Genomic DNA, 20,932 nt, shown 5'->3' with positions numbered 1-20,932 from the left:
TACTATTTAGTTTCTCAGGCTTAATAAGCCATTTTCTATGCGCTGACTTCCTATTTTCCATTTTCCTCTATTATAATTTGGATCTATTTTTTTCAACAAGTTCCGTTCTAACTAAATCAGCTCGCAATTTTTCGTCAATAATTCCCAATAATTTAAACTTTCATAGGTTTGCGCTTACGGGATTGAACACTAAATAATTTCTTTTTCGATTCCACATTAACTTCAAACGAAGAAAAAATTAATAAGTACAATAAATAGAATAATATTTTACTAATTTGCAGAGTAATGAATTGTTTCTACTGATATCACTGTGTCTACGTATCCATAGTTAAGTTAGATTGTTTATTGTAATCTATTAAGTATTCTAGATTTTATATTAAGAAAAAATATGAATAATATATTAAAAATTTCATTTCCGAATCGTTTTGGCGCCCCCTAAGGCGTGCGCCCGCATTTTTTGCATGCATCGCATGCAAGGCAGGACCGGACCTGATTATATGGATTCATAAACATTATTTTATGTTTTGGATACATACAGAAACGATGCATATTTAGATAAAGGGCATTGTCATACAAAATTTGGTTCCGTTCAGATATTTAAACTATATATATGGCAATTTAACACATCTAGCAATGTAAATATATATTATGAAGAGTTTAACCAATGCAGATGCTCAAGAACGAATCCAGGAGGAAACTAAAAGGAGCATGGCGAGGATTGAATTGCAAATGCAGCATAAATTGGTAAGTTGCTACTAACATGATTTAAAAATATGTTATGTAAATAATAAGAGTTTAACAAATGCACATTCTCAAGAGGATGTCAACAGGAGAATAACAAAAAGCGAAGAGGAAACAACGAAAAGCATATCGAGGATGCAAATGCAATTGCAGCGGATTACTGAATTTCTCAATTTAGTGGTTAACAAACCGCTGCAGAGTAACGAAGAGGATGTTGACAATTGTGAAGACCTGTTTAGATTGTTGCCGCTGGCAAATGACGAAATATTAGTTAAATTTGAGGAGTTCCTTAGAACTGACAACAAAACGGAGTTTGGTAAATATATATTTATTCAAAATGGATGGTATAATGAGTATGTACTAATGATATGCTGTTTTTATTTTAAGAAAACACGGCTTGCGCGTATTGGCGGGCATTGTCCAAGAGTGGCAACTGTTTCATTATACAAGACTATATTTACTGATGTGGTTGCCAAGTTGCCAAAGAGTACAGCTGGGCCGGGAGCAAAGGAAAGAAGAATTTTTCAGTACTGCTGTTTGTTAAATTGATAAAAGGTAATAATGATGTTCTTATAATAGTAAATAATGAAACTCTTTACCTAAAATATTTGTATTAATTTTTTAAACCAACAATGATTTCAGAGATTGAAGCTGAACTGGTTTTTAAGGAAATTAAAGTGTCGGAGGCTCAGGTAGGAAACTACATTAGAGAATGGCGTCACGCACAGGACCAAGGATCGAAGAGAAGACCAGAAGAAAGGATTAGTTTTTAAGTTCAGTTAAGTTTATTGGAATATTTAAGTTTATTGTAATATTTAGTTAAGTTTATTGTAATATTTAGTTAAGTTTATTGTAATATTATAGTTAGGTTTTTCATTGTATTATTTTATTAGGTTTATTGTATTATTTTATTAGTTTAAGTTTATTATATACTTGTATATAGTAAGATTTTCATATAATAGCATTTTGATAAAATATTATTGTAAAATGCTTCGATTTTTTTTACCATGAAAATAAATATTATTTTAATCTAGAATTACATTTTTAATTCATTAAATATTCATTTCAGATTATTTAATTTATTAAAAAAATTTATTCACGTTCCATTTCTAACCCATTTGCCAAATTTGATCGAACGGTGTTCAACCCATTTACCAAATTTTTGACCTATTATCAAAATATTTTCAATGTGTGTGCCAAATCTTGATCCCCAATGAAACTTTTCTCAATCCATAATGTATGCCAATAAGGTTGACTAATATCGCAACTGGGTTCGGACTTTGGGTTCATTTCTGTGCGGAGATTGACCAAAATTCACGTATTATATACTAACCGATCGACATAATTTGGCAAAAATAAAAAAACAAAAACATAAGGCAAATTGTTGGAACTTCCCGTACCGTAACGAAATGTTCGAGAAATATTAAATGTTTTCAAATAGATTATTAGAAATACTGTAACATTGTCTAATATTCATAAGAATGATATAAAGTGAATCACAAAGTCAAAAATATTTATTTAAAGTATATAGTTTTAAAGTGAGCTTTAAAACTTTAGCCAGAATTGAAATTGAAATCTGAATTATTTTCGATACACAAAAAAATTGAAAATTTTCTGCACTCTTTTGTTTTTATCTCCGTAATTGTTGGACCTGCCTTTGCCAAAAACTAATCAGCACATCTCCCTATCAATAAGAATTGAATGTTTTTTGAACGATTCAAATCGGTTGATCCGCGTGCCCGAAACGTGAACGAAAAAATGCGGACACACAAAACACACAAAACACACAAACACACATCCATTTTTTCTTAAGTATGCCAAAATGTTCAAAACCTTCAAAACGTCGAGAAATGCAAGAATTTTCAATTTCGATTTTTGGACGATTACAATAACTTACCCTACGTAAACTAAAAATTATAGTTTCCTGCAAAGAGGACGTCTATTAATCACGTGAACAGAGGGTTTCTGGTAAGATATCACGTGCATTAATTTTTTATTTGAATTTAAAAAATATTTCAAAATTTTTCAAAAAATTTAATATTTTTTTAATAATAAAAAAATACGCAATGTTAATTCGGAGAAGGGGGGATACTATTCCTACCGGGACCGGTCAAATGACCGTTTTTGATTTTTCGATTAGTATTTTTTATATCAAACGTAATTGAATCGTCATCAAACTTCATGACTATTCCTAATTTATGAGTATGATACGTATTTTATTGTTAATTTGTTTTTTCAATTTTTATTTTTGGAAAAAAAATTGTATACTGTCTTACCTACCGCGACCGGTCATTTGACCGGTAGTACGAAAGACGATGTTCGGACGGCATTTGTTGTAGTAATTGTTAAGAATATGATCGAACTTACAAGAAAATGTAAATTTAGAAGAATTTAGACTGGTAAAAACTGCCTTCTGCAAATTTATATGCATTTTTTCCAATTCTATATGCACGCTGCGCATATGAGGCAAGAAAACGTATTAATACTGCGAATACTATTAACGCAACATGCACCAGAATGAGTAAACCAGTTTGTTTGTATTAGCTAACTAATACTGTTAAAATAACCATATAGGGTAAATACAAAAGCTATATGTTCGATATTTTATTGTTTTATATTTTTTCATTGTACACAATTTTCCTAGAAATGATTTATAAGCCAAAACAAAGTTAGCTCAAACCGTACGACGTCAAACAAAAATACGACAGACCAAATAATTTAATATTAAACCTCACTGAAAAACAATTATGAATCACCTATAAATCCGTTAACTCAAATTGAATATTCTAATCTATACCTTTATTTAGTTGGGGCTTCGCGTGGTTAAAGCTATGAGATTCTAATTAGAGGTCCCATCTCTAAAATATTATGATAAATCTGTAAAAAATTATAACAACTTATGAGATCCGACTTAAGATCTAATCGCTATTCATATGATATATATGAGAAAACTTTATTTTGTTAATTTTAATTAATTGCTTTTCCGAAGGAGAAGTATATGTTCTCACAAGAAAATCTACCTTGACAATTTTATTTTGTTATTTGTTTCAAGTCATTCAATCAATTTTGTGTTTATTTATTGTCATTTAATCAATATATGTTTCAAATCAATTGTCCGAAGGAGAAGTATATGTTTCACAAAAAATCCGGCTAAACCGATTTCAAAAATTTAGAAGCCTTTCGTATTCGGTGTAACTTGAAATTAGTTTTGCGCAAGGATTGACCAGGCCGTTTCTTTGTATTTAGTTGAAAAGTGTAAAGATTTTTGCCCACATTTTAGCGAAAAATTCTGAGGCGATTTCAAAAATTCAAAAATTGTTAGAAAGATATTGCTTGGTAATAGTCCTGATTAGTTTTTGGTAAAGATCGGCCGGGTTGTTTTTCGTATTAATTGATAAAATATTTTTTAATTTTTTTTTTAAATATTTTTTGACGATAAAGATCATCACAACAAGTAGTTAAATTTTCAAAATAAATTCAAAAAGATTGAAAAAAATGAGCAGTGCTTTTTTGACGTATAAGTCAAAACTTGGCCTTTCGTTGACATTTTCTCAAAAACTGTTGAAGTGATTTCAAAAATTTTAATTTGATTTGTGTTTTTATTGAAACTTACCATGGCAAAAGCATTCATGATCTACACGAATTTCCTAAAATATAATAGTCCTGTAAAATGTGGTTGAACTATAAAAAAATTCATTTAAGTTTGTAATAATTAATTCAATTACTGTTATTATAAGTTAGTACATATCAATTTAAAATCGCAATGATTGATTTTTAGTAAAAGCGAAAACTCGAAATAAGCAGTTGAAAATATTATTTTTTACGTCAATTATTTACACATATAAGGAAGTTTTTGAAACTTGCATCAAGACAAAATTTAAATTCAAACCACTTACGTCTGGTTTCAATAAAGTTTTTCTTCCCACTAACGATAAGAAAACTGTTTGCGCTTATAATTATGCAGCAAATTTTGAAAGAGTCACTTGAAAGATTGCCATTTCTTGGCAGATTATCTTACTTACAATTAGATTATCTTTCACATAATATACATGAAAACACTTTTTACAACTAGAGCAATTTTAAAGAAATTCAAATATAAAGAAAACTGAGAAAAAGAAAATTCAGCGAATAAGCAAAAAAGATTTGTTCTTTGAAATCAGAATTTAATATAAAATCTAGAACTCCCTAACTTAATATTCTTTCAGTTAATGATGAAAAGACTGATAAAGTAGAGGTCGACTAACTGTGTAATTAATTCATTTCATTTATATGATTAACATTTAAAATGATATAGAAAATATTAGTACTAGTCAATAATGTATATTCCATTCCATAATTCGAGATTGAGAAAAGTTTCAGTTGATTCAATTAAATATTAAAGTTCTTTCAATTTATTATTTTATTAAATGAACTACATATATTCAATTTTCTTGAAAACTGGATAAAAATCTAGCAAAAATTAGTTTTATACAATGTTTATATGTTTCATAAAAAAAAAGTATATTCATAAAATATTGAAGATTTGCAATACTAAATGCTAATTGAAAATAGTTTGCAGACAACAACTTTTGCAAATGCTGTCTATATAAAGTTATTATTATGTTCTACTTTATTCCATTCTATGTTTTATATTCTATCTAGTTCACTTTTATATTCTATATTCTGAACAAACAAATAGAGATTTGCAGTCGTCGTTTAGTTATAGGGGAAATACGGGCAAAATGGTATACATAGAAACAATGACACAGCAGCCTTATTTCAAAATTATCTAATTATATTAAAAAGTTTTAGTAAAGTAATAGAAAGCTTTAATCACAATCCTGTCAAATGTTGTGCGTCATTGTCACAGTCTTGTCAAAAGCTTATTTTGATGGTCATTTTCTCATATTGTTTAGCAATTTATTTATTGATATTTGTAATTATTTCTATTAAAATTAACGGATTCATACCAGTAATATTGATTTCGATCAAGTTTGCGGCAATAACCAGGTGTTTGATGACACATTTTAATTAATTATTTATTTTTGATACTTAAGGACAATATGACATACTTATACAATAGACAAAGAAGCATAGTACTATTTCGCAAGCATTACAGGACCAAAGAAAATAACTAACACCTGTCAAATGTGATATATTTTTAACTTCTACTCGAAGTATGCAAGAAATAATTGCTAAAACAGACTAAAAAATCCATCGGTAATAACAATAGACTTGCATTTGTTGCAAAACCTTCTTTTTCCGTTCTGAGCTCATGGTTGGTTATGATGTAGGATTTTTTTTCTTTGAGCTCATGCTTCATATGCTTATATCCCAAAGAAGACTAAATGATTTATTTATGTACTGTCTTCTTAGTATCTCAGTAGATCCTTGCCCTATATATCATTTTGTTCGTACAAAATTATTGTTGTAATTAGTTACATTTTTTTCCTAATAAATATATTATTATAGCTCCTACTTAATTAAAAGGTAGCCAATAAACCAAAGATGAATAAAAACGATTCAGACTGATTATAATAGCATTAAATAAATAAAAGTAAAAAAAAACAAAATATCATGCCATTTTGTTCATTCTTCCCCTATTAATAAAAACTCGAGACGAATTATCTGGGCACCTTTGTGAATTCGTAAACAGTTATTTTAATTAAATTCAACGTCGATAAGCAATAGTTATTAATTCATGTTATCGCATATTTCTCTTGGCAAGTCGTGTTTATGAAATTTCAATGCAGTTTTAATGTGACGCATTTAATTTGATGATCTCACTCTTTTGTGCTGCTAATTAACTGATAAATTTGAAATTGTTTTAATTTTAATTTGGTGAATAATATCATTATTAAATGAACATTAATGATATAAAGTATAAATAATGATAATAATGATGATAAACTTATTAACTAGTTGTAAGTGGCAATTTGCCCAAAGCAAATAGCATAAACTTCCCGACATGTGAAAATAATCAACTTAATAATAAATCAATATATTTAATTATGCAGATTTATAAGTATGCCGAGTTGAGCACGTGCCTAATACAACTCGGAGTATTATCTAAAAACGCAGCGCTGCCTAGCCAATTAATTGAAGTTTTAATAATTATTTTTAATTTAACCACTTACTTTGGGGCTATAATGGCGCTATACGAAGTATAATTAAAATCACCGAGAATTGTTTTCAACAATCAATTACGAAGAAATTGCCTGGCCGATCTTTGTCCAAAACTAATTAGCACGGTTTTTAAACATCTTTCGGATAGTATTTGAATTTTAAAAATCGGATCAGAATTTTTGGCTAAAACGCCGCCAAGAAATTTGCACTTTTTATCAACGCGAGTGCTTACGTAGTTTCATCGAATGGCTTTAAATATTTTGAATACGGTTCATCCGTTTTTGAGAAAACATCGATGAAAGGTCTTGTTTTAACAAACTTCAAAAAGACCTTACTCATTTTTTTTTAACTTTGTTGAATTTTAAAAATTTAACGACTAGTCGTAGTCGTAGTGCCTTAATATTTTAGTATGTTCTATAAGACCATAATATTTATCGTAAAAAAAAGTTCCATAAAAATCATCAGGAAAGAAGGTCAAAAATCGGCTCACATACACACACAGCCATACACACAAAATTTTTCCAAAATTTGGTCTCATTAGATTCAGAATTACTCAAAAAGTGGAGAAAATTAGCAAATTGGTTTTTGTCGCAAAACCTTAAACTTTTCCTTCGGGAAGTTAAAGAACGAACGATAAATTTTGAAATATTTTGGTTGCAGCAATGCACGTAAGGATTATTTCACATAAAAACATATTGCTCTATATATTCAAATGAAAACCGTTGTCATTTAATAATAAATATAAATTCAATAATCTATTTTATTTATTTTACTTATTAATTTTATTATTTTTATTATGTGCTTTTATTTTATGTTAAATCATCCTAATATGAATACCATTTTAATGTAAATACTATCCTTTATTTTGTACTCTATTTTATTTATGTTTATGTTATTGTTCATTAACGAAAATGAAAATAGCATAAAAGATTCTGCGCAATTTGCATCTTTGATTGTATTTTATGCAGCAGAACATTTTATCGCTGGGTAATTTTGATTATAGTTGTGGAAAAATGTAAAGCATCTTTTGATTCAAATTTAGAATGGTATTGCTCAAAACTCATTAGGCCATAGGCCTAACCCAAAACTATCAACGAACTTCCATTCAAGCGCTCTGTCACTGTGTAGTATTATATATATATATATATATAGAGCGCAATTCAATCAAAGTTTGTATGGAAAGAGCATGGAAAAAATTTTGAAAATTAAAAAAAAATGTTTTAGATGTAACTTAGCGACAAATGAATGAGTTCTATTCATTCATTTGTGTGCTAAATTACATCTAAAAAACATTTTTAAAATTTTTGAAAATTTTTCAATGCTATTTCCATACAAAACTTTGATTGAATTGCGCTCTATCTAAACGTTAATATTAAGAGGTAAAACTTTCAGAGAATTGTTTTTTATCTATTTGGAACCATTTGAGCCCCTGGGAGCAAGGAAATTCGAAAATGACCATTTTAAGGACCACCCTAATATATATATATATATATATATATATATATATATATATATATGTTTATATATAAATAAATGCATGGCTGTCTGTCTGTCTGTGTGTATATCCTATGCATTCGTAAACCATACATCCAATTGCCGTGAAAATTTTGGAAACTGTTAAGTATCATCAGTTGAACACTAGACAACACAACAATTTTCACATTGAACACAATGCAAAGAAGGATTTGAGAGAAAATGTCATCAGTGGCGGATCCAGCTTCGGCGTCAGGGGGGGGTCATAATTGAAAAGTTTTTATAGTCCTCAATGAGTATGTAACAAATTTAATATAATATATATATATATATATATATATATATATATATATATATATATATTCGATAGAACGGGGCTTAAAGATTCGCGGGTAAAAAGGTCCACCACCGATATCTCAAAAACAAGTAAAGTTCTGGATTTCTTAACAACAATATTCGAAAGTAGACGGAAAAATGTACAACCAGCCATCACCCTGATTTTTACGTCGTTAAAAAAAGCATTTTTACAAGAGATAAATCAAACAAATATTTATTCCATCTCTGCTGGTGAATATTTTGGACAAAATATCAAATCAAGGTTATTTACAGAGTTATCTCTGTAAAAAATGTATCTATAAAATTCATATTTTTCATTGGTTGAATAATGTAACTATTATTTCGTTAAATCCCTTTAAAATTTAAAATAGTAAATTGTATTGTTTGTCCTCTCGCCGATTTTACCCCGACTATGGGGTAAAAAAGACCAAGTGACAATTTTTTAAAAAACAGCAAAAAACACATTTTTACAGTGTTGAATTAGCTGGAAGTTGTACTAATTTCTTCTTGGTCTTATTGGTTGTTAGGTTTTTTGTTTAGTTTTCACAATATAATTGCTCAAAGTTAAATTGGACCCGCCTAACCTTATATATTAACTAGTTGGTATTGGTATTTTGCCTTGAGGCAAGTTACTTGAACTTCCCGATATGTGTAAATAATCGACTTAATCAATAAAATATAAATTAATTTATGAGTGATTAGAAGAATTCCGAGTGGATTTATTACATATAATTGAAAACAAACAAACACTTTGACTCGGAGTATTTTCTAAAAGCAAAATTTCAAAAATCAACAATTTTTATAATTGAACCAGTTTCCATAGGTCGTTAATCGACTTAGTATGTTCATTAAAACCAAGTACTCTATCGTTATACTAAGTAAATCATCTGATTTTAATTTTAACAAACGTCAACAAAACTACTCATTTTCTAAAACTTTGATGAATTTTTAAAATTAAACTACTTGTCGTAAGGCCGTAATATTTCAGTAAGTTCTATAAGACCATGATATACATAGCCAAAGAAAGTTTCATAAAAATCGGCTTAAATTTTTTTTTCAGCAGTTAACTACAAGAAAACGGCTCGATAGATTTTCACCTAAAACTAATCAGTGTTATTCCCAACTAATATCTTTCGAACAGTTTTTGATTTTTTAAAATCGATTCGGTAGAATGAGCTTAAATGTGGACGAAAAGTTTAACACTCTTTTTCAAATTACAAAGAAACGGCTTGGCAGATTGCCTCACAAAACTGACAAACTATAGTGCTCATTGAGATACATCTAATGGCTTTTAAATTTCTAAAATCGGTTAGGCGTTTTTGAGCAAACGTCGATGAAAAGTCTAATTTTGACAAATGCCAAAAAAACGATACCAATTTGTGCAAACTTCGACGAATTTTTAAAGCTAAACAGATTGTCGTAGGGCCGTAACATTTTAGTATAATCTAGAAGACTATAATATTTACCGTCAAAAAAAATCATAAAAATCATCGAATTTTTTTTTTTAATTTTATTATAAGAAAACGGCCCAGACGATCTTTACCAAAAACTAATCAGCACGATTCCCAACCAATATCTTTCGAACGGTTTTTGAATTTTCAGAATTGCGGGCTAAAACGTGGACGAAAAAATTTTCACTTTTCTGCTATTTATAAAGAAACGGCTTGGACGATCGTCGCACAAAACTCAAAAACGCTAGTCCTCATCGAGATACATCGAATGGATTTTAAATTTGTGAAATCGGTCGAACCGTTTTTGAGAAAATGTCGATTTACTGCAAAAAATCTGTTCACATACACGCACACACATACACACACACATACTTTTTCTAAATTTGGGCTCATTCGATTCAGAATGGCTTGAAACGTCGAGAAAATATAAAATTAGCGAATCGGATTTTTTGATGAAAACATAAACTTCTCCTTCGGGAAGTTAAAATAATCTGCGTCTTTGACGTGAGTCAAATTTGACCTTTTCTCGACGTTTTCTCGTCTGAATAGATGTTCACATTTAAAAACTATAAAATGAAACTGGATAAGCCCTTGCGTTGATTAGTTTTTTGAGGCAATTGATCGCTCCGTTTCTTTACTATTTATTACAGAAAAGTGCAAAAATTATCTATTCGATTGATATCATTTGGAAATAAATGGTTTCTGGCGAAGATTGGTCAAGTCGTTTCTTTTTCATAATAGATTGTCATTTTTTGCGATTTAAGTAAAACTTTGCATGGCGATAGAGTTTCTGCTCTAAATGAACGTGCTAAACTATATTAAGGCCTGCGACAAGTGGTTTTACTTATGATAATTAAAGTTTGAATTATTTGGCCGCGCTTTTAAAAAATTCACCGTGTGTATGTATTCGGCTTCGTATTTCGTATGTGCTCGTTTTCCATCAATGTGTAATATTCAAACCATTTTTCAAAAAAAAATAATTACTATATTTGAAAAAAAAACAATTTGCAATTGTTCCTCTCTTCAAAATGGTTTACAGCTATTATTTAGGTATACTTCTCTAAATCAGTCATTATTAACTTCCCATAGGGTAGTTATAGTAATAGGCCGAAAATCTAACGTTTTGAAGGTTTCTGAACACTTTGGCATACCTCAGATAAAATGGATGTGTGTGTGTGTTTTGTATGTCCGCATTTTATAATCCACGTTTTCGGGCGCACGGATTAACCGATTTGAATGGTTCAAAAAACATCCGATTCTTATTGATAGGAAGATGTGCTGATTAATTTTTGGAAAAGACAAAGATCCAGCAGTTACGGAGATACGGAGCACAGAGTGCAGGAAACACAAATCGAGTTTTTGAGAGATCGGACTATCCGATTTGAATGAATGAGCAAATTTGAAATTTTGGATGAATGATTTTCATTTCCTACTGTAATAAAACATATTTGCAATACGATTAGAAAATCCTTAAATTTTAGGGTTTTTGACTCCGCCATTCGTCTGCAATCAGTTAAATATTCAAGTTATAAAATGTGTTTGGTAACAAAATACATAAATGAAATCATTATGAAGTAATTTTGTTGTTGAATTAGTGTTTTATCTAAGTCCTAAAACAGGCTCAGGGGGGGGTCATGACCCCCGTGACCCCCCCCCTGGATCCGCCACTGAATGTCATATGGAGTGCTAGCAAATATATAACGAATTGCCAAACGATATTAAGATGACCAATGATGACGACAATTTTAAAAGAAAAATAAAGAAATACTATAAGGAAATTGAAGACAAAGAAGACTAAAGAGTTATATATATAAAGATATTTTAATTATAATAGATATTATATTAATGAAATAGTCAAATGAAATGTATATATAAAATATGAAAACTGTTTTTCATAATCTCTCATACCAGGCACCTCTGTCTGACTGAGATATGAAAATAATGTATATATATATATATATATATAAATAAATAAAAAAAGTATATCCCTGGAAATGTTTTCGCATATGCTAATTGAAACCAAGGTAGGAGTTGGCCCCGAGAAATTCTTCTTGGTCATGTTTTATGTTATTCTTTTTTTATAATGCGAATATGAAAAACACAGATATAACCCTAAATTTTCACCCTCTTACCACAAACCGCTATTTCGTAAGAATTACTTTAGTAACTGCATCATTTTTCATCTCGATTTCTGTCAGTGAACTTTCATCTTGATTATATCTTAAAATTTCTTCAAAATTAAAAATAAAACTTTGGATCTGTTTGTCCCCGCATATGCGGTAAAAGAGGCAGATAACAAATTTTAGAAAAACTAGTGATGTATGGCATTGTGCCTTAAGGCAAATTGCTAGAACTTCCCGTAATAAAAAAATATTTTTTTCGCCAAAAGCAATCGTTTCGTAAACACAAGCAGAAAGTTTTTTGAATCAATCAAATCGGATGTATAATTCTCTCAAAAACTGTCATTTTTTGCACATTTAGCTCCTTATCTCCGAAACGGCTGGACTTGCCCTTGCCAAATCTAAATCACCACTTCTCACCACCATTAAAACTTGAATGTTTTTTGGATCATTCAAATCGGATGCTTCGTTCTCTCAAAAACTCGATATTTATTTTCTACACTCTTTGCTCCGTAACTCCAAAACTGCTGGACCTGCCTTTGCCAAAAACTAAGCAGCACATTTACCTATCAATAGAAATCGAATGTTTTTTAACCATTCAAATCGGTTGATCTGTGCGCCACAAAACATGGACGCAAAATTGTATCCACACATACATACACACACACATCCATTTCTTCTATCATATCCAGTAAAGATATGCAAAAATTTTCAATTTCGATTACAATAACTTACCCTACGGAAAGTTAAAAATAAAAAACACATTTCCATAATTACCATTTAACTGGGAATTTTACTGAACATAGTTCGAAAGTTGATCGTTTCATACGTGATTTGTTGTGATGTAGTTTATTTGGATTATTCAGTATAATTTCTTAAAATCAAATTTGACTTTTGTGCCCCGCACTACCCTAATATTAATATACTATCCTTAATGCCGATCTTTTTGTACCTCAGTTTCTCGTTAAAGAAAAATGCTGCGCCACTTTAATTTTTTATGATCTATTTCATAATTTTCTATAATTGATAATGTAAAAATTTACACAAAAATATTCATATTTATTCATTTTTTGATACCAACTCGACTTTTAAGGTTTGTATTCGAATATTATATTTTAAAACCATAGATTGAAAACCAATGGTAAAATAAAAAAATCAATTATAGCCAAGAAATTAACATAAAAATCAAATCCGCAGAGAAAATACATAAAAAGACCAGAACTACAGTATTAAAAGATAAATTTTATAAAGTGTAAATATGAATTTTTATATTAGGTAATTAAATATATGATTAATAGCATTTGTAATTTAAATAACATGACTTTTAAATAATATACAAAGTATAAAATTGCCTTGAACGTATTAATAATGTTATACATATATACAACACAACAGAAAATCAAATCATACACAAATATGAATATTTCTTATATTAATGATGATAACTTAACTAGAATATATCTGACGAGATGATATATTATTAGTTAGTTTTATTCTGTTTGCAATTTATTTAGTTTTCTTGGATCTATTAACGATTTGAAGTTTACTGATTCACATTCGCTAATTAATTTAATAACGTTATTAACTTCCCGTAGGGCAAGTTATAGTAATCGCAAAAAAATCGAAAATGAAAATTTTTATATATCTTTACGTTTTAAAGGTTTCTGAATATTTTGGCATACCTTAGAAAAAAAGGATGTATGTGTGTGTGTGTGTGTGCGTGTATGTATGTATGTGCGGATACAAATTTTCGTCGACGATTTCGGGAACACGGATCAACCGATTTGAATAATTCAAAAAAACGATGCGTATTGATAAGGAGACGTGCTTATTAGTTTTTGGCAAAGGCAGGTCTAGCCGTTCCGAAGATACGGGGCAAAAAGTGCCGAAAACGGAAACTCAGTTTTTAAGAGAACCAAACGTCCGATTTGATTGATTCAAAAAACGTTTCACTTGTATTGACAAGATAAAGAATTGATCACATTTTCATGAAGGCAGGTCTAGCGGTTTCGGAGACCTAATAAAAAAAGTAAAAAAAATGCCATTCGTCGGTTAAAAATGATCATTAGACATATCCACATCAAATTATCAGATATTTTATAGAGATTTTAACAATAAGTATAATTTTTTTTTTACATTTCTATGGGTTCCGTACCAATGCTTATGCGTTAGACGGCGGCGCGGCACTTGCGCGCTTTGACATTTCGTCCCTATGCAGTTCAAGCAGTACGATTGCTTTGAAAAAAAGTTCAGAATTTCCAAAATATATCAAAATGAAAAAAACATTGTTCTTTTCAAAAAAAATTTGTTTTCAAAAAAAAAATTTTTTTTCGAAAAAGAGTAATTTTTTGTCAAATGTTTCTCAAAAATCAAATTTTTTCGAAGTAAAATTTTTTCAAAAATGTTAATCGTTTTTAAAAAAATAATTTTTCGTACGGAAAGTTCCAGCAATTTGCCTTAAGGCACGATGCCTTAATTGAAGATAGAATTCCACTTACAGCTAGTTTTTTTCTTATTTCGCAAGTTTTACAAAATCAATGTTAATATTCTCAAAAATAAAAATAATATTTAAATTTAAAGCTTCATTAACACTTATCGTACTGCCGCTTTTCGTATACCTCGTATAAATCATTCAAATCGGATGCTTGATTCTCTCAAAAACTGCAATTTTTTGCAATTTAACTCTATATCTACGAAACGGCTGGACTTGCATTTGCCAAATCAAAAATCATTAGTAACCGAATGTTTTTTGGATTAATTTTAAAAACCGACATTTTTAGCATTTTTTGCTCTATATCTCCGAAGCCGCTGGACCTGTCTTCGTCAAAAACTAATCAGCACGTCTCCCCATCAATAAGGTTATCCCTCCCCATTCAAATAGGTTAATCCGTACACCTGAAATCGTCGACGAAAAATTATCTCCACACATACATATCCATTTTTTTGAGGTATGCCAAAATATTCAGAAACTCTAAAACGTGAAGATATGCAAAAAATTTCATTTTCGATTTTTGGCCCATTTTCCTCACGAGAAATTAATAAATAATGCAAAGTCGACCTTTTGTTCAGAGCAGTGATGTGAAAACATTGATTGAATAAAATTGGCAATTGCACATTAGTTTTAGTTTTATAAGATTTTTTATTTCATTTCAAATTTGGATACATTTTATAGATATCGTGACTTACAAACCATGTACATCTATCGAAATGATAACAATACATTAAATTAAATTATGTTTGTATATTCTATACGCATTACACTTATATATTTATATATTCAAAATTTCAAAATAAACTCAAAATAAACCTCTTTATAATAAAGCAATTGCACATTATAAAAAATAACAGAAAACCAGTGGTGCATAGCATCGTGCCTTAAGGCAAATTGCTGGAATTTCTCGTACCAAAAATTTAAATTTTTAAAAAAGATTCAATTTTCATTTAGAACATTGAAAAAAGAAATCGTTTTTTGAAATTTCCAAAATTTTTGAAAACAATTGACCTTTTTGAAAAATTTGATTTTTTTATAATTAGAAATATTTTGAAAATTTTGAACTGTTTGTCAAAGCATTCGCAATACGTTAGCTGCGTAAAAATGAAATAGAAGCGCGTGAGCACCATGTCGCAGTTTAACGGATAAACATTGGTACGGAACCCATAGAAAAGTAAACAAAATATGTTCTTGTTATTAAAATATGTGATAATTTAATGTGCATATGTCTAATAATCATTTTTGTCTGCCAAATGTCATTTTTTGTCATTTTTTTATTCAACCTCCGAAACCGCTAAACCTGCCCTCCCAAAAATTTTATCAGTTCTTTATTTCATAAATACAAATAAAATGTTTTTTGAATCATACAAATCGGACGCTCTGTTCTCTCCAGAAATGAGTTACTGTTTCTTGGTACTTTTGCCCCGTATCTCCAAAACGGCTCAACCTGTCTTCGACAAAAAATAATCAGAACGTCTTCTTATCAATATGAATCGAATGTTCAAATTACTCAAATCAGTTGACCTGTGTTCCCGAAATCGTCGGCAAAAATTCTTCGTTCGCACACACACACACATACACACATACACACACAAATATACTTACATACACACACATGCATCCAGTTTTTCTAAGATATGCAAAAATATTCAGATACCTTTGAAACGTAAAGATATATAAAAAATTGTATTTTCGATTTTTTTGCGATTACAATAACTTATCCTACGGGAAGTTAATAATATGTAATTCCCCATTTATCGTTCCATCAAAAATTAGAATCTACTTAATAAAAAGCACATTTGTGCTCTAATTCCTATGATTTTAATATATATATAAATATATATATATATATATATATATATATACATATACATATATACATATAAACGGGTGCATGTGTGTCGGTCTATGTCCTATGTATTCATAAACCATATATCCAATCGGCGTGAGAACTTGGGAAACTGATACCTTACACTTCGTTTATGAAATTTGTTTATGAGAGCAAATTTGTTTATAAATTATTATACTTAATTTTGATAATAAATACGTGTTTTATAGACCATATGTTAACTCAATAGAATTTATCTCGTTTTTGCCATATGTAGTAGAATGGATTTTAAATGTTATCAGAATAAACAACTCAAAATTAGGAAATAATAGTTTCAATGTTTTAATTTAAAATTGTCTTTGCGACAATTATTGAACACTAGAAGGCCAGTAAATTACATTTAACTTTGGATTATGCAAGCAATCGCTAATTCACATCAATGAAATTGACTTTACATTCAGGTGTCCATTTAGATTCGATCCTGCCATACATTAATGTATAAGCTGTTAAACATTGTAATGAGATTAAATGAAATTTTTTGATAGAATTCACTAGTAATGTAAAAAAGTTATTCAATGTCATTTCGTTGTAATTAAATTTAGTAAATTTCAATTTATAAATTAATACAACAATTATATAAATAGTTGTCTGCCATTAATTATTTCAACACTGATATGTAACACTCAACACAATATATATATGAAAAATCACAAACAATTATATTCAAGGCGTTACTAAGATCGTAAAAAAATCATTTTACGACAAGTCTATAATTATATCTCTAAAAGTACATAAAAACTAATTGTGTAAAACTAGTACTAGTACGTCACTACTAATAAAATAAAAATTTTCACTTAGCTTTTTGATTGTTTCTTTTAAACTCCTTCAATTAGGACAAAATAGTATGCATGCACAAAATGATACAGTAGCCTTATTTAAAAATTGGGTAGTTTTAGTAACTTTTCCGTAACTATATCACGTAAAGAAAGCAATAATCACAATCCTGTCAGATGTAGAGAGTCATTGTCACAGTCTAATCAAAATAGTTCAAACGTGTCGCGTCTTTGAAAGTTTATTTTGGGGTGGCTTGGTCAAGTTTTTTGGGACTTATTTGAGACTTAGTGTAATTACTTCTATTAAAATCAATGAAATAATGCCAGTACTACTTATTCCAATCAATTTTATTGCTATTCTCAGGTGTTTGATGGTAGAATGGTATTTTATTGCAATTCTCTTGATGTTTAATTATTTTTTTTTTTTTTAACTTTCGGATATGACAAACATATACAATGAACAAAATGACACAGCACTACTTTGGATGAACTTCAGGATAGTTCATTCGAGACCAAGAAAAAAGAAAATTGAAACCTGTCAAAGGTGATCTGCTTTTAACTTTTACTATAACTACTTCTAAAACAGGGCAAAGGATCTATTAGTTGAAGATTCTTGCATTTATTGCAAAAACCTCTTTTCGCGTTTTGAGCCTGGTTACGATGTATGATTTCTTCCTTTTGGGCTCATGCGCTATATAAATATTTTTTTAAATTAAAATATCTGTTACAACTGTTAAATAATATAACATCTAGTAACATAAGTGAATAATAACATGAATATAAATAAAATAGAGTACAAAATAAAGGATAGTATTTTCATTAAAATGATATCCGTATTATAATGATTCAATATAAAACTAGTTGGTTTGGTATTTTGCCTTGAGGCAAGTTACATGAACTTCCCGATATGTGTAAATAGTCGACTTAATCAATAAGAAATAAATTAATTTATTAGTTATTAAAAGAATTCCGAGTGGATTTATTACACATAATTGAAAACGAACAAACACGTTAACTCGGAGTATTTTCTAAAAGCAAATTTTCAAAAATCAATAATTTTTATAATTGAACCAGTTTCCGTAGGACTTTAATATGGTTTAGTATGTTCATTAAGACCAAGTACTATATCGTTATACCAAATCGTCTAATTTTAATTTTAACAAACGTCAAAAAACCACTCATTTTCTCAAATTTTGAAGAATTTTTAAAATTAAACTACTTGTCGCAAGCCCGTAATATTTCAGTAAGCTCTATCAGACCATGATATGTATCGCCAAAAAAAGTTCCATAAAAATCAACTTATTTTTTTTCAACAGTTAATTACAAGAAAATGGCTCGGTAGATTTTAACCTAAGACTAATCAGTATCATTCCCAACTAATATCTTTCAAACAGTTTTTGATTTTTTAAAATCGGTTCGGTAGTTTGAGCTTAGATGTGGACGAAAAGTTTAACACTTTTATTCAAATTACAAAGAAACGACTTGGCAGATCGTCTCACAAAACTGACAAATTATTCTATTAGTCCTCATTGAGATACATCAAATGTCTTTTAAATTTCTGAAATCGGTTGAAGCGTTTCTGAGCAAACGTCGATGAAAGGTCTAATTTTGACAAATGCCAAAAAAACGATACCAATTTTTGCAAAATTTGACGAATTTTTAAAGCTAAACGAGTTGTCGTAGGGCGGTAATATTTTAGTATGATCTAGAAGTCGAAATTTTTTTTTAACTTTTTATTACAAGAAAACGGCCCGGCCGATCTGCACCAAAAACTAATCAGCACGATTCCCAACCAATATCTTTCGAACGGTTTTTGAATTTTCAGAATCGATTCAGAATTACGGGTGAAAACGTGGACGAAAAATTTTTCACTTTTCTGCGATTTACAAAGAAACGGCTCGGCCGATCGTAGCGCGAAAACGATAGTCCTCATCGAGATACATCGAATGGCTTTTAAATTTTTGAAATCGGTCCAGCCGTTTGTGAGAAAACATGGATTTACGGCAAAAAATCTGTTCACATACACGCACATATACGCACACACACACATACTTTTTCCAAATTTGGTCTCATTCGATTCAGAATGGCTTGAAACGTCGAGAAAACATAAAATTAGCAAATCGGATTTTTTGATGAAAACAAACTTCTCCTTCGGGAAGTTAATAAAAGCAAATAATGATAATAATGAAATTAATAAATAAAATAAAATTTGTGAATAATAAATACTAAAAAAACAATAAAGTAGAACAAAAGCAATAAGTCATTTTATCTAATAAATATGTTATTATAATCCTTATATATAGATATTCCCTATGAAATGAATCTAAGATGAGTAAAAACGATTGACACTGATTATAATATTATAAAATAAATAAATATCATCTAAAATAAAAACATCACGTCGTTTTGTCCGTATTTTTCCTATAGAAGGGCATAACTTTAGGAAAATTAACTATCTTAATTAAAAATTGAGGCAAATGATAAATAGCGTAGAGCCCACACATGTTTAGGATAAAATACAGAAATCACGAAAACTGAAAGCAAATATTTAGTTCCGGATTTTTCCAGAAGCAATGTCAGGGATTCAGTTTTTTTGTCCAGAATTTTCAAAATTTTTATATTCAATATTTCTTTTAAATATATTTGAAATAGAATGATTTTTACAATACTCGACTTGAAATAGATCATACTTCAGACGAAAAAGGTTTTGAACTCAAAAATCCAAATGAAAAAAAAATAAAAAAAAATTATTTTTATTATATGTATACGTAAATAAATTAAAATATATTTCTTTCTGCATGTTTCCGGCTCGGATTTGGATTACAAAAATTTTGGTCACCTTATTATTATGGATTTTAATATACTTTTAAAAAAAATATCTATTTCGATAAAAATATTAAATAGATTGTGAAAAACGTGATATCCTTCTGCGGGCATTTGCTGATATCATATTATAACTCTGTCATTTAAATACGCAATCTCTCAATGAAAATTCCATGATATCTTATAGTTTGCACCATATAGCTTTATTGTAATACAATAGCTAATAGAGAGAAACTGATAAATTTCATACTAAGCATAGACAAACATCAAAATATTCAAAGACATCCACACTACGAATATGGCATAATGTGTGCTAAAGCTAATTAACGCATACGGATGCATAACATTGTATCTGGTCGAGAGAAAAACTGGCAAACGTTCCTGGTTCGGAAGAAATATCTCAAAACAATCTAACGTGATACAATGTGTAAACAAAATAAAAATGACTTTTATTTTACATAGAAAATGCGTCAAATAAAATCGAAAGCATAATATTTATGATTAGTCAAATTATAGAGGAAGCATTGGCAGTTGGAGTTCCTGCACAAATCGCATAACAAACGCGTAATTCGCTTCGCTCGAATCCATGTCCAGTTTGTAATCAATTTGTCGAAATATCATCACACGGCAGGTACATATGTATCCCACCATAATGAGCAGAGGCCCATGCATACAATACGGCAACAAAATATTAGAGAGGCTGACATTCTTCATCGAAAACCGCTCGCGTT

The sequence above is a fragment of the Ctenocephalides felis genome, unplaced genomic scaffold (assembly GCF_003426905.1).
Source record: "Ctenocephalides felis isolate EL2017-DRISC unplaced genomic scaffold, ASM342690v1 CF-g0.4_SCAFFOLD_01886, whole genome shotgun sequence".
NCBI lineage: Eukaryota > Metazoa > Arthropoda > Insecta > Siphonaptera > Pulicidae > Ctenocephalides > Ctenocephalides felis.
Note: the sequence above shows the minus strand (reverse complement) of the source record.